Here is a 7,122-nt window from a genome sequence, read left to right as displayed (position 1 = left end):
CTTGTCCAAAGTCAGCTTGTTAGAAAGCGACATTTTGGCAACACCGTAAGGTCGAGAGGCCCGGAGCTTTCAACAGCCAGCAGAGAACTCTTGATCCCTCTTTTAAAATCCTCATTGGGACTGTGTTTTTATAGCTATACCTGTTGGGGCTAAACTCTCCAACATTATAATTTCTGGGCATTTTGACCAGCTATGGGTTTCTGCAGTAAACAGTAATCACAGAAAAAAAGGATAGATAGGGTACTTGTATTTGAATATAAATATAATGTTTTAAATACAAGTTGAGTAATGATTGGTTAACAAAACAGTTGTAGCAGGTTCTCTGGTAGGGTTCATAACCTTTTCAACCAAGTGCTCTTGACTAGGATCCAAAGATTTATTTATTATTTTAAATAAGTACACTGTAGCTGTCTCCAGAAGAAGGTGTCAGATCTCATTATAGGTGATTGTGAGCTACCATGTTGTTGCTTGGATTTGAACTCACGACCTTCAGAAGAGCAGTGCTCTTACCCACTGAGACATAGTCTGTCTTTCACAAGCGGACATTTTAAACACTTCTCTGAATTTGTAACATATATCAGCATACAAAGAATTTTTCTTTCTAAAACTGAGATACATTACTCAGTACAATATCTTTCAGATATACCCATTTTCTCATGAATGTTATAATACTTTAATTTTGAATCTTGCTTATGTATGCCACACTTTTCTTAGTCGTTTATCAGTAGATGAACATTATGCTGGCTCTATTTCCTAGGTACTATGAAAGATCCCTATTGAACACAGAAATGAGAATACTTCTGCTGTAGTGTATGAAATCTTTTGTGTGTACTCCTATGAGAAGTCCCATATTTATATTTCTAGATGTGCATTCACACTACTTTTCATGTTGCTTCAGAATTTACCACCAACTGATAAGGGTTCTGCTTTTCCTTTATATATTTATCTGTAGTTATATTCCTTAATTACTTTATGGTTCTGTTCATTTTTATTTTTATAATAACCATTCTGACTTCTGTATAATGTAATCCCAATGTTTATTTAGCTTACAATTTTCTGATGGATATAGTTTGTGGACAGTTTTATTTAGGAGTCATTTGTTTTTACTTTTCTGAGATTATTATTCTAATAATAGCTTTGCTTTTCTTATATTTAGCTTATTAATTTATTTGTACATTATAAGTGCCAGTCCTCTGTAAGATCTATAGCTGGCAAAGGTTTCTGCCCATGCTGTAGGCTGTTTATTTAAACTGATAATGGTTTCCTTTGCAAAAGAAAAGCATTTCAATGTCATATGATTTCCAGAAATTTAATATTTATCTTAATTTTGAAAATATAAATAATTATATTTAAGGATGTTTTGACTTCTTAAAATAAGAGAAAATCTGGTGACCATAGTTGTATGGTTTTATATCTAGATCCTTTATTCTGTTTTATTTATTGGTGATCAATTTTTGTGTCATATTTTTATTGCTAGAGTTCTGTATTATAGTTTGATATCAGGTATTATAATATTTCCAATAGTATTTTTATTACTCAGATTTTCTGCTATTATTTGTGCTTCAACATAAATTTTGAGAACTTTTTAAAAAATTTCTGTGAAAATTTAAGTCAGTAGTTCGAGTTTGCACTTAAAATATAGCATGCTATTGATAGGATGGCCATTGTCACAATACTAATCAGACCAACTCGTGATTGTGTAAGACTGTTTCATCATCTAACATATTCCTCAATTTATTTCTATGGCATTTTAAAGTTTTCATTATACTCTTCTTTCATTTACTTTATTTGTCTTGCTCCAAAACATACATATTTCAGGCTATTTATGAATGGAATTGTTTTTTTTTTCTCAGTATGTTTGTATTGGTATATGTAAGCTACTAATTTTAATGTGGCAGTTTTGTAAAAACTACCAATTTTCTGTAATCGTTGACTAGCTTTAACAGGTTGCTAAAGTGGTCTTTAGGATTTCTTATGCGTAAAATCATGTTATTCACATAGAGACTTAATTTGTTGTCTTTATTTTCTATTTGTATCCCATTTATTTCATTCACTTGCTTATTGCTTTCATTATTACTTTAAGAACAATACTGAATAGGAATGGAAACATTGGGAATCTTGGTCTTATTTACATTTTACAGAAAATTCTTTGAGTTTTCCTGTGTTTTATTTCATAGGATGTTGGAATATCTTTGTTATACATAGTTTTAATTAAGTTGTATTCTATCTCTTCTTTAGTTTCTTCAATATATTTTCCATGAAGTGGCATTAAATTTGGTTAAAGGCCATTTCTTTCTCTATTGAAACAATAAGGTGATTGTTGTTCTTTAGAACATTTAGGTAATGGATTACATTTATTGATTTATGTGTATTGTACATCCCTTCATGTCTTGCATAAAACAAACTTGATTAAAATGAATGATCTTTTTCATGTTGTGGTGGCTTAAATTAAATGCCTCCCAGAGCATCTGACATTTGAACAATTGGTCCTCAGTTGTTGGCACTGTTTTGGAGGGTTGGTATTTGTTGGCTTTTAAAGGATGTATATCACTGGGGATGAGGTTAGAGCTTAAAAGATAGTGTCCTCATCCCATTCTCCAGAAAGGGGATGATAACTGGACTGTAAAAAGGGAAAGGTTAAAGATAATTTATAAAAACATTTTAAGGTACTGTTTAAGTCACAACCTCCAAATAATACCCAAAGTTTTCCTGGATTATCTGAGTTTCCTAAAGAAAACAGTAAGTTTAAAAAATATACAGTGTTTGGTAAAAAGAGAGAGAGATATGAGAGAGACAGAGAGACAGAAAGAGAGAGACAGAGACAGAGACAGAGACAGAGACAGAGAGAGGCAGAGAGAGGGGAGAAAGAGAGAGAGACAGAGAGAGAAGGTAATGTTCTTTTTCTTATGTATACTGGTTGGGATATAATTTGCTTTTGTTTTTCCTATGCTTCAAATGGCACCATTATGTTGATTATTTGAGCTTTCTCTGAGTTTTTATTAACTCTTAGAGAATTTCATAAAAATATTATTTGATTGAATTCAGATCTATTTTTCCCAGATCTGGTCCTTTATCTCTATTCACATAATTTTGTGTCTGTTTTTTATGCTTAAATAATAGTTTTTATAATTCATATTTTCTTAGATGTATGGTCTTCTACTGCAGGTAAGGAGCTGTTATCTTGAGAAAACTTACCCTCTCTTCCAAGAAACTAAAAAGTGTCCATATCGTAATGGTTAATAGTGAGAATGTGTGCCTGCTTCCCACAATAATGTCTGGATTTGATATGGGTATGAAACCTTCAGACTAATTCCAAAAAAAAAAAAAATCAGAAAACATAAAACAAGAAACAAAAAACAACCAACTAACCAAACAAATAACCAAACAAACAAAAACTACCAACACTTTACAAGACTATCTCCAACATTCATTACTATTAGCATATGTTATCACCTGTATGTTTTTCAAATACATCTAGGGATGTATAAAAATAAAACAAAAACAGAGGTCAAAACAATAAAAGAAAAATAGGGCAAAAATATAAGATCAACAGCAACAACAAAATCCACATACATAATATATAGTTTTTTGTTGTTGTTGTTAAACAACTAACTATTCATGCGTTGTGGTACCCAGTGACACTATATTGAAAAACAAAAACAAAAACGATTTTCTTTTCCCTAGCAGATGTCAATTACAAATATGTTTTGTTTTATTTCACAGTTGTGTGGTGTGAGTCCTCTACAGCCCTCTGAGTTTAGGAGTTTGTCACTGTCTTGGATTGAATGGAAAGTATTGTAAGATTCATGGGATCCTACTTACTAGGAGATCTCTAGACATTGGAAATGTGCCTGTGCCTGTGCCTGTTGCATACCAAGCTGGCCTGGGGGGAGAGAACCTTAGCCAGGTTAGGGTGGGTTCAGTACTAGATTCCAGTAGGGGATGAGTTCACTGAATGGACAATAAACACAGCTAGTGGGGAGGTGCCTGCGGTCTCTGGAGCAACCTTTGTGTGGCTGTGTACCCACTGGCCAGGACAGGATGGTTTAGAAATAATTTACCTGTATACTCAGTGGCTGAGTTCAGGGTGGAGGCTACGAGGTCAAAAAAGAAGTGAAACCCTGATAACTGTCAGGGTAATATATTCTCACGAGGATTGATGTGAGAACATGGGTTTTATGGAAGCAGTTTGGGAGGGATTGGTAGCCATATTCCCTTGTCCTCATGAGGTATCTCAGGTTGAAGCTCCATCAACTCTCCTTCCCTATCCCTGTGAAATTAAGGTCACACAACTGGAGATTCTTCTACTTTACATTTGCACACTATTCTTTTTTTCCTATGGTGACTATGAAATCCAGGATATTGCCTATGTTAATGTACATTTTCTTTTTCTTTTTATTTATTTATTTATTTTGAGACAGGGTTTCTCTGTATAGCCCTGGCTGTCCTGGAACTCACTTTGTAGACCAGGCTGGTCTCAAACTCAGAAATTCACTTGCCTCTGCCTCCCAAGTGCTGGGATGAAAAGCATGCGACACCATCGCCCGGCTTAAAAATAGTATTGATATAAGGAACTAATCCTATTCATGAAGGATAGTGTTCATTTTATGTGGGCTTTCCTTGATTTCTATTACTATCTCATTGGAAAAGGAGTTGTTCATTAAACCACTGACATACATTCCAACTGTCACTCTCTGTTTCAGTTGCCAGCTACAGGATGAGAAAATTTGCTTTGGCACACACACCCCTCATTAGCATAGTGTCATCTCAAATACAATATGTCAAATTGACCATTGACTGAAATCTCTAATTCTATGCCCTTATATAAACACTTTCTAACTATGAAATGATTTTCACAGTAGTTATTTTGAAAGTAATAAAAACAGACTGAAAATGTAAATTATGTATCAAAATTAGTTAAAATAAATTTATCTTTTTTCCACTAGTTTTGACTTAATACCACATTAATGTAATATGACAAAAATACTACAAATACTATCTCTATTTGTTCATATCTTCTTTAAATAATTTAGAAACAATGGAGAGGGCAATACCAAACATTTTCTTTCTTTCCAGAATTTCATGAAAAGAATATTAGTCTGTGACTGTGTTTAGATCCTTACTGGCTCTAGCAGTTTCCTTGGAATGCTTTGATCTTAATGGCCTTGCTAGTTTTTTTTTTAAATGAAAATCTGGCAGATAGTCTTCCTTCTTTATAGAAAATATTTTACTTACTTTTGTATGGGTAGGGAACTGGATAAAGAGTAACTATATAAAAGCATTGAAGTGGATTTTTAAAATGTACATGCTCAGAATAGTTTTACTTGTTTTCTTTTCCTTTTGTTTCCTGAAAGAAAAGAGGTAATTAAATATTTCTCTTGTTCATGCATTTGAGTTCCTCAACCACTTTACAGCATAGTCTGAATTTCTAGTTTCATTCCTTGAACAATAATCATGGAGATAGCACTGAAACCATACTAGAGCTTTACTGCTTTACTTTCCATGGCAACAAAGGGAACAAATGGAGTTGTTTAAGCTTTGTTTGTGGAGATGTAATAGAGTAATATTATATCTGAAAGTTGTTTGAGGGAAAACTGATGCTTTAGGCCAGGTAAAAGTGAGCAAGTTAATGGATATGAAGGATTACAAGTGGCACTGAGTATTATGAACTTCATTCAGAGACATGGCTGTAAAGCAGTGTGTGTTTACATGAACAACTTAGAAATTTGAACTACTGTAGAAATATAAAACTGGAAAGCTTGAAATCAAGTAGGTTATTAGGAGAAGAATAATCATCTTTCAAAGCTTTATCACTGTACCAGAGAAACTGTGTCTGAGGAAGGTCATTCCATTTGAAGCAAACAAAGATTGTATTGTCAATAATATTTGCTACCAAATCTGAACATGATAAAGTATCTTTTGTTTAGACATCTGACAAATTTTCTCAAGATTGGAAGTGGTAGAATAACTCCAAGATATATCTTCATGATAGTATAATAAGATATTGGAAAGACTGACATGTACAATTTCAATATAAAATTTTCGCTTCATCCTATTATATTTTATTTTATCATAATTGGTTATGATCTCTTAGAAGCCTATTCTATTCTAATGAGACAGAGAAAGGAAGTGGAATTGAAGGAAAGGGGAGGGGAGGGCAGTAGAGGGGAGGGTGAGAGAGGTGGGGAGGAACTGGGGTGAGTGGAGGGAAAAGATACTATAATGAGGATATATTGTATGAGAAAAGAATTGACTTTTAAAATAAGAAAAACGTGTATTACTGTGAAGATATTAACCTTTAGGATGAGTTTTTTAAAATACTACTGGCTAGATACAAAGTATCATAAATAACCCCCAAATTGAAACCCATCAAGGTTTAATAGTTGAATATAGCTTTTATATCTATCAGATATAAATATAGCATGTTGTTTACTGTTCCTACTATAGTTTGTGAATGAGCACTTAAAAATTGTTTAAGATAATAATTCAGCACATTGTATGTAAGAGGTTCTTTTTACATTTTCTATTATAAAATTATTTAATTACAAGAGTTGGAGACATGCTCATTCTCTATCAGGAATCCCATAAAAAGACTAAGCTAATAGCTATAGTATCTACTCAGAGGACCTGGTGGAGATTCATTGGTGGAGCCCTGTGCTTGCTACCTCAGACTCGGTGAGTTCACATGTACCTTGCTTAGTTCTTTCAGTGGGCATTGTTTTCCAGGTGTCTTCCATCTCCTCTGGAGCTTACATTTGTTCCTCTTCCTCTTCCACAGGATTCTCTGAGCTCTGAGGGAAGGGATTTGATGGAATCCTGCAGTTTAGACTCTTTTTGCACAGAATGTCTGCTTGTGGGTCACTGCATCTGTTCCCATCTGCTGCCAGATGAAGCCTCTTCGGTGATGACAGGATAAAGAACTGATCTATGAGTGTAGTGGAATATCATTAGGAGCCATTTTATTGTTTTTGCTTGTTTGTTGTTTTATTGATGTTCTTTATTTAAGTTTTTGTTGTTTGCTTGTCTGTCTTGTTTATCTGTTTGTTTGTTTGTTTGACCTGTCATATTTGGTTATACCTTAGGTCTCTGGGCTGTGCCATTTTTAGTTCTTGGCTAACCAAG

Source organism: Mastomys coucha, unplaced genomic scaffold (assembly GCF_008632895.1).
Source record: "Mastomys coucha isolate ucsf_1 unplaced genomic scaffold, UCSF_Mcou_1 pScaffold8, whole genome shotgun sequence".
Taxonomy (NCBI): Eukaryota; Metazoa; Chordata; class Mammalia; order Rodentia; family Muridae; genus Mastomys; species Mastomys coucha.
The sequence above is the reverse complement of the archived record's forward strand: the minus strand, read 5'-3'. Positions refer to the sequence as shown.